Source organism: Taeniopygia guttata, chromosome 1A, assembly GCF_048771995.1.
Source record: "Taeniopygia guttata chromosome 1A, bTaeGut7.mat, whole genome shotgun sequence".
Classification (NCBI taxonomy): Eukaryota; Metazoa; Chordata; class Aves; order Passeriformes; family Estrildidae; genus Taeniopygia; species Taeniopygia guttata.
The window spans coordinates 50,803,690-50,812,397 of record NC_133025.1 but is presented as its reverse complement, the minus strand read 5'-3'; positions in this window follow the sequence as shown (position 1 = coordinate 50,812,397).

The following is an 8,708-nucleotide window of genomic DNA, read 5'->3' as shown; positions in this document are numbered from 1 at the left end:
GCCTCCCTTGAAGATATGGTGTGTACTATCAGTGCTGGTGTGGGGAGGGTAGGATGCTGTGGGGAGAAGAGGGATGAAACATGCAGCCACATTTGCTTTCCATGAAAAGGCAAGGACACTAGTGCTGAGAGGAGAACAGCATGGGGGCTGAGGGTGCTGGGAGCCAAGGCAGGTGCTCCCTGCTTTTTACTACAGTCTTGTGGGGAGGTGATTACAGGCCATCTCAACATAGCAAGAGGGTGAGCTACCTCCTCTCCTTTCCCTCTCTGTCTTGTGACCAGATCTGAATAGCCACCTTGAAACCCATAGACCTCTTATAAAGACATGCATGAAATACAGTTCCTACTAAAGGGCTTTCTGGTATCACAGGATATCCTCAGTTGTCCCTATACCAGAGTCCAGCTGAGTGGGAGCTGTGAGAGGCATTCTTAAAAGGAGACTGAGTGGATTTGAAAATGTCATCTGAAGAAAGGCAAAAGAGCCAAGTGGCTGAGCTTCCCCTGCTGGAGCACGTGCAGGAGAGGAAGCAAGAGCAGGGTCATGATGGAACACAGGCTTGTTGTGTAACTGTGGGGCCAGAAGGGCCTCCAGAACAAGCAAGGCCAAGTCCTCTGGCCAGTTCCTGGCCTCGGGCTACCTGCCTCAGCTGGGAAGGAAGGGCTTCTGGTGCCCCATCAACATTTGTGGACAGTACCAGCCTGTTCACACTGGTGATGCTTTAACACTGGTTCATGCCTCAGCTGGCACTTAAAGTGCCTCCAGCTCCCTCAGAGCACTACCTGCAAATTCCCTGAAAGGAGAAACAAAGACATCCTGAGTGAATTAATATCCTGAGTATGGGGAGTTCAGACTTCTCCTTACTGCCTCTGGGATGCCCTGAGCCCACCTCAGGATAAAGACCCCATCTTCACCCTCATATTGTTTTTAATTCCCCAAGCCAGCACAGGACCTGGCAAAGACAAGAGGGAGCTGTCCCCAAGGAAGACTTGAGTGCAGCAGAAATGGGTTGCTGCTATTTTCGTCAAGGGACAAAAACAGATGGAAAGCATTTTTGGTGTCTGCCAAGTGAGGTCAGTTTGAATTGATGGCCAGCAGGTGAAAGTTCAGAGAACTGCTTGTGGCTTCCAGGATGAGCCTGTCCCCTCTCAACTGTGCAGCCAGGATGGTGCTCAGTGCTTTTCACTGAGATTTATCCAACAGTGACAAGGTATCTATTTTTCAAGTAACTGAAAATATGAAAATGGGGATGAAGGCATGGAAAGATTCCAAACTAGTACTGTCATGCTTGTTATAGATTTTACCAGTAATAGCTTGAATAATTTTGCAAGGTTTCTTTTGAGAAGGAACTTGGGGGAAAAAAAAAACGTGCTAGTTCTGCAAGGGATCATTTTAATTACATGCTGGGCACTTCGCATTGGCAAAAACTGCTTCATGATTGCAAAAATGAAAAAAAAAAAAAAAAAGACAGCACTGTAAGGAATTCTTTTAGATGCCTTTCCCTTTTTCAGTGTTCTGATGTTTTAGAAAGAACAGCGCTGCTCGCTCTGACCACCGGATGGCTCTGGTCCCTCGCACACCCAGTCCGGGCTTCCAATCGCAGAGGACAGCCCCTCCCTTGGCAGTGACCTGCCTAGAAGACTCGGCCACCTCCGGGGACAGGATCAAAACAAAGTTTTTCCGTAGTCTCGGATTATGCTGCAACCATCAGCCCTGTGCAGCTCCGCACGGCGACCACTCCAGAACATGCATTCTTCCACACGTTGTGACTGCACGGAAGACGGGAAGAGCTTGTGCTTGTGGTTGTGCTCTGCCTAGGCATCCATTAATAACCACACTGGAAACAGAATCCTGACCTGGACAGATATTTTGCATGACCCAGAACAGCTGTTGCTATGGCAGATGAAGAAAGACATAACTTCCTTCTACTGGGTCAGAGTTGCTTGACATCTCTAAAAACTAAATATACACTAAAAGTTAATGAGAATATCCATGATGTTTGGGTAGCGTGATATTGGGCATGCCAGCATCACATTCATACAGGCAAGAAATTACATGTTTCTCCTTTACCAATCACTAACCTCCAAACAGTACATGATTTTTTTTAAAGGGTGGTAACAAAAATATGTCCTGATTTTCTACAGCATTGTCTCACAAAGTCAGCACAGAACTGTCCCAAGCCAGTACACTGGGGAGGCTGTTCTCCATTCCACAGGACTTTCACGTTTCTTTGCATATCAAAACTTCCTCAAAGTTTATTTTGAGTAACAAAATTCTCCCTCCTTATACAAAATGAGAATAAAGCCACTTCTCCTTTCCTTTAGATAACTGTAGGTGCTGCTAAGTGTGGATGAAGACGATATAAACAAATCAGAGTAGGTGCTCCAGTGCTCAGGAGCAAGGGAATAGAGATGGCCATAGACAGGATCAATTCCCATAAGTACAGGTTTGCTGCAGTGCTGCCTCTTGGCGGGGCGGGGGGGTGCAGGGGTTTTTACACTGTACAACAGAGAGGTTAGGGGCCCAGCCTTGCTAAGGAGACTCCTGAGGGCTCTGCAGCAGGGATTTTGTTGGGAGGATCAGAAATTCCCTCACAGCACAGAAAAGCTGCATGTGCCTGTATCCAGGTGCTTGTTTTTCTGGCCAATCTGGGCAGAAAATCATGGATCAGGCACGAAGCAAATTTTACAGCAGGGTGAGGCAAGGACGCCGCTTTCCTGCAGCTTTAGGGGAATCTCTTTCACCAGCACAGAGTAGTAGGAAAATCTGTGTTTACAAAGGTTGCTGTGAGGCACTTCACTGGTATTTTTAGCTGCTTGACCCGCCCCCCTGCAAAAGAAACAAAGCTTAAATGCCAGATCAGTCTCAGTGAGAGAGAGGTGCCAATTTCTCTGAGCTCTTTAGCAGTCTTAGTCAAAAAAGAAGAAAGGAAAAAAAAAAAATTTAAAAAGCCAAGGCGTGAATGGTCTGCCAGCAGTGCCCCTCTGCCCCTGGGCAGGGACATGTTTTGTGCTGGCACACCATGAACCACCAGCTCCAGCCTGGCAGTCACGGGGTAGCTCCCCCCACACCAGGCACCTTCAGTCTCACCACTGACCGAATACCTTTGGTCCCTCTCGGCCTCTGCTAGACCACACCCGGCAATCGAACTAAATCCCACCTCACTTCGTTAATGATTATTTAGCTGAAAAGCTGCCGCTGCCGCCCGAGGTCCTGCTGTGCCCAGCACTGCTCAGGGGAAGGGCTGAGCCCGAAGTCCTGATTCTTCGGTGCCTGGGATGCTAGGGAATGCATCCCCCCAAAAAGTGGGGTGTTCTGACTCCTTTGCTGTACCGGCTGCAGCCCATAAGCTTCGTAGTGCACTGGGCTCTCCAATGCTGGGCCCACTCTGCCCTAAACTAAGGTCTTTGAAGTAATATCGCCCTTTCTAACCCTTCTTTGGCTTATTTCCCCTTATTGTCTCCTCTCAAGACAGAGAGCAGCTCGGTGGGGTAAATAAGTTCCTGCCTGCCTGCCCTGGAGCGATCTTTGGTAATGAGTGAAGGAGGGAGCACAGTCTATGCCACAGACACCCTATGTGTGTCTTGAGTAAGTCACTTAAATTTGGCACATCCTGATTGCCACTCTCTAAAATGGATTAATTTCCATATGTTGTTCCTGGGTTTGCTGTTTTCCATGAGCACAGGTGAAAGCCGGGTGCCCATCCAGCACCCCGGTGTTCCTATACCTTGATTCCCCCGTGTGGCACAGAGACTGTACCCCGTCCAGGGTACAGGAGAAATGCTGTGCCCAGGCCAGAGAGGGTGCAGCTTTCCCAGCTGGGAACACCAGCTTTTCCAGCCCTTCCTGCCTCACCCGCTGTGGCTCTGGGAAGGACAGCTGAAAGGGGAACATTTCGTGGCTGCAAGTGATGCCGCACGTTCCGCCAAGGCATGAGCCCCAAAAACCGGCAGCCGCCTCCCGCTAGTGCTGAGTCACCCTTTCCCCAGCGTGGGCGTCCTGCTGAGTCAGGGTCAGGCGGGGCCGCGGAGCGAGGGGCGCTGTGCTGAGTCATGGCAGAGCAAGGGGCGTTGTGCTGAGTCACGGCGGAGCGGCCCCACGTGAGGCTGCTGAGATTGCAGCTGCTGCTCCTGGCCCCGCTCCCCATGCTCCGGACAGCTGGAGAAATCTCCAGAAACAGCCCTTTCCTGCGGCACAGCATTTCTCCTGTACCCTGGACGCTGAACCACACAGAGGTTATTTGGAAACCTTGCGGGGAGGGGGGACTTGGGTCTCACTTTCTGTGCAAAACTTGGCTTCCCGTTCCTCCTTCTCCTGAGAAAAGGGTGTGAGCAGTGTGGTACAAGGTCCTTTTTGTTGCAGATGTGTGATTTTTCAAATCCAAAGTTTCACGGTTTGTCCTGTCCCGCAGTGAGAGCACACTTTGTTTTCCACAGTTGTGGCACTGAAACAAAGGAGGCAGCAGCACTAACTGAAACATTTGCACAAATGGAATTTTTATTTGCTACCTCTGTCCCATTCCCTTCCACACCTCCCTCTGGCTGCCAAAGCAGCTCCTAGCTGGACACAGGATCGATTCCCATGACCATCAAGACTCTAGGAAGCACGGTGGGCCCTATGTACTCTCTCCCAAAATTTCAGCCCAGTGTACCTATAACCTGCTGTGTGCTTAAGATCACTGCCTGACTCTGGTCAGGCACATGCCTTGCAGGGCACTTGCTCTGCTCTCCCTCCTTCTCCCTGTTCTGTTTCCAGACAGCCCAGGCTCTCTCCTTGCCCATAGCTATGTGCTGGAGACACCAATGTGCTGTAGCACACACATACCCATACATCTGTGAATATATTGATTGTAATCTGCATTTCCTATTTTTGTCACGCCGGTTCATTTATCCTGGGAAATTTGCCTGTGCCTCCATCTCCCACCACACTGTTTTGCGGCGTTCCCATGTGGGTGGTTACCTAGCACAGCCATGCCTGTCTACACAACCCCCCAGAGGTACCAGCAGTGCCAGCCCCATGGACAGCTGCAGCGCCTGAGCTCTCCATAGGGATTTCCAGTGCATTGGACGCTCGACCTCCTTTTTCTCCATCTTTATCTTTGATCTAGACTGGGATTTTTAGATGCTGAGAGACCAGTGAGCACAGTCAGTTCAGCCAAGGCGGGGCTGGGAGAGGCAATACCCCTTTGGTAAACACAAATTAACACACAGGATATCCCTGTACACTCCAGCACAGACTCCTTTCTCCACCATGTCATTATAAGCAGTTACTATAACTCCTTTTCCCCGTACCATTACACAGCAAATCCTCATCACCGAGTGATGATGCAGCAGCCTGGCTTGCACTCAGCTTTCCGAGTGCAAACCAGGCAGCTGCATTTTGCTGTGTCACGGTTTGAGAGAGCCCATTATTCCCTCTGAGCTGGCTAAGGCCGGTTTTCCCCATGAAAACGGAGCTGAGCTGCTGGGAGCCGCCAGCACGGAACAGCGCTACCCACAAGGGACTCAAGAGAGCTGACTTTGCATCCCGTGACTGCCTGTGTAACTACACATTTCTGGCCATAAATCTGCTGGCAAAATAGGCTGTTAATGTACAAAGAGGAGAAAATTCCCCACTTCCCTGTTCCACATGGAAACACTGACCCCTCAATAACTTTCTGTTGTTTTTAACCATTCGTCTCCCATCTCGTGACTAAGCATTTTCTCAGGGGCTGGGATGTGCAGACAGGCTTTTAAGTCCAGCAAGAACTTTTACAAATATCTTGCCTGAGGCTACTTTCTTCATCTTTGCTAGAAATCCCCTGGGCAGTTTTGCTGGTGTCCTCACAGTGAGTAGCTCTGGCACTACCCAGCCACATCTCACTGGAAGGGCAGGAGACAGCAGGGCTTCTGGCAGGCACAGTGGAGACCACAGCTCTGAGACTTGACAGTCAAGCAGAACTTCCTACTGACTGGATTTGGGCTGGGCTCTGATTTCCCATGGCCCACTCTGCTCTGAGAGCCTGTTTGCTCCTTCCACTAAAAGCACTCGCCTCCCTCCCCATTCATTGCTCTCAAGTGGCGACTTCCAAAGTTCTCTTTGAGGAGGAGATGGTCCCTCTTGAATCCCTGCTGGCACGTTGGCTCGTGCGGTGGCACTGACCTCCCTCCCATCAGCAACAGCACTGCAGAAGCAATTCAAGCCCTCTCTGCAGAACACTGAAGGGGGTCAGAAATACTCCAGGCCAGCAACTGCAAAGATGATGAAACCCCACTTTCAGTTCTCCTTCCATCTTGCTGCAGGGCATTTGGGCCTTTCCAGAGAGATAGGCTGAGTCCCACAGCTGCTCCATCCCAAGAAACCCAAATCAGAGAGAGATCAGACAGTATAAATCACTTATGGGGCACGGCTTGCTTGTCTGCACCTTTGCAAATCTCCTGGCAGAGGTGAGTTGCCTCTCTTGTGAGCTGCCCAGGGGAAGGTAAAGCCCCAAGAGCCAGAAGAGGTACTGCTCCATGTTCTGGGACAGTATGGTTACAAGCCAGAAAACCTACCTGGAATGGTAGCAACATGACTAGAGACCATCTCTGTCTTCCCCCACCAGTCTCACTCACAATCCTGGGTTAAAAGGGAAAAGGGCTTTTGGATATATCTTTTATAGGGCTTCCAAGCATGCAGCTTCCTGGAAGAAGGTAGGTGGGCATGCTGGAGACAAAATCATGGGCTTGAAAGCACCCATAAAGTCCTCGGGAAGAACTGGGTACATTGCCAGGGCTGCAGGTGAAAGGAGGGGCTAGGATTGAGGATTGGGTTTTTTTCATGTTATTTCACAAAATGAATAATATACTCTCATAATATAATTCTTATTCTCGTATAATTCCCATATATTTCCTACTTCCCTGCACCAGAACTAGATGTTCAATTTATGCTCCAGCTTCCCTTGTCAGAATAGGACTCACTGAAAATGACAGAAAATGAAAACGTTGAGTTATGCCAGAAGGAAACATTCATTTTGAGGCCATTCCTGTGGCAAACTGTGGTTTCACAGCATGCCAGCATGTTTTCAGGAGGGACTCGCCATGGGGCTGCCTGCTTTCTGCCCTCTAAGGAGATGTTTGGGGTTTTGTCATACTTGCTTTGAAGATTCGGACATCCTGATCAATTCATTTTACCTTCCAGAAAAGCAAGCGAGTTGTCTGCAGTGGCATGGGGGTAAGAATGGAATGTGTCAGCTTTTGCCAGCGTGCACTGTTGCTTTAAAAGACAAAAGCAAGACAGGAAAAGTCTGGCCGAGTCAGGATGGAAATGCTGAGTAATCCTTCCTGAACGCTGCATGCCAGATGTCTGCTGGAGTCAGAAAAAGAAGCATAGAAGAATACTTGTTCTAGAACAGCTTTTTAACCTACAGCCCCCAACCCTGCTGGGACTGGTGTGGCTGCAGGGACAGGGAGACAGGCGAGGTGCTGGCTTGGATGGCAGCATCCACAGAAAAGGCTGGCTGCAGAGGCACAGCAGATGCCACAGTCCTTCTCCTTCCCCCCAGGCTCTGCCTCCCCACCACCCCCTGCCCCACTGTACCAGGGAGTTTCTCACACCCACTGAAGTAGGGGAATGGTGGCTCTAAGCGCCCTGCTCTTTTGGGCTGAGCACAAATGTGTGTTTTCCAAAGTACAGCCAGCCAGTGCATCACCTGTCCCTGCTAGCCCAGCTTCCAGCATAACTACAGGTGGGAAAGAAGGACCCAGCTTCATCTGCCGGCTGCTTCACGGACCACTTCATAAAAAAAACCAAAAAAAACAAAAAAAAAAACAAAAACAAAAACCCAAAAAAACCCAAACTAAAACAAAAAAACAAAAACCAACAAAACTCAAACAAACAAACAAAAAACCCAGCAGAGCAACAGCTACTGGCAGAAGCACCATGTCCAACTCTTTTAACTCTTTTCCCAAATCAGAGTAATTATTTGCCTTTGAAAATCTTTGCAAACTTTCTCAGTTTCCCCCAAGTCCTGTATGATATCTTTTCAGCTACCCCAGCCTTCTGGGTATCTAGGAGATGGTGTGCAATTTTCCTAAATTGCCCTGCACACTGCTGTGATGACAACAGGAGCCAGCTATCAAACAAATCAGATGCCATTGTTTCCATGAGCAGGAGGGCATGGAGTGGATTTGGCTGTGCATCGGTGCTGGCACACCTGTGTTGGCTCTGTGCAAAGTGACAGGGTTTACCACCAAGGGCAAGGGGGAACTGCACAAGGGCAGGTCTGGCACCTGCAGGCCAGAGCTGGTGCATGCCTGAGAACAGGCACAGGGGGTGGGATGGTTATACCTGAGCTGTGCTAGAGCAGGGGAGTGCTGAATTGGCTCTCCAGGCAGCGTGCAAGGCACACACACTGGGGTATAGGGTGAGGAGGCTGCCCTCTGTGCCCCAGGCATTAGCTCTGTAAATCCACCCTCTTTGTTCAGCCCCGCTGTCCCCAGCACAACGAGCACCCCTGGCAGGACCCGGCCTCTGCCTGCCACGGGCAAGGCACTGAAAGGGTTACAGAGCCAGGCACCCTCAAAAGAGAAGTTTCTGGACATCCTCTTGGTTTTGCTTAGTTATCAAGATGCATCTGGTGACTTCCTTCTGTTTCTTCGGGGCTGTGGGCCAGGAGAGGGTGACAGCCAGCTGGGAAGGGAAGTGCAGCTGTGTTGCAAGAAGTTTGTGCTCCCTGAGGTCAGCGGTTCGCC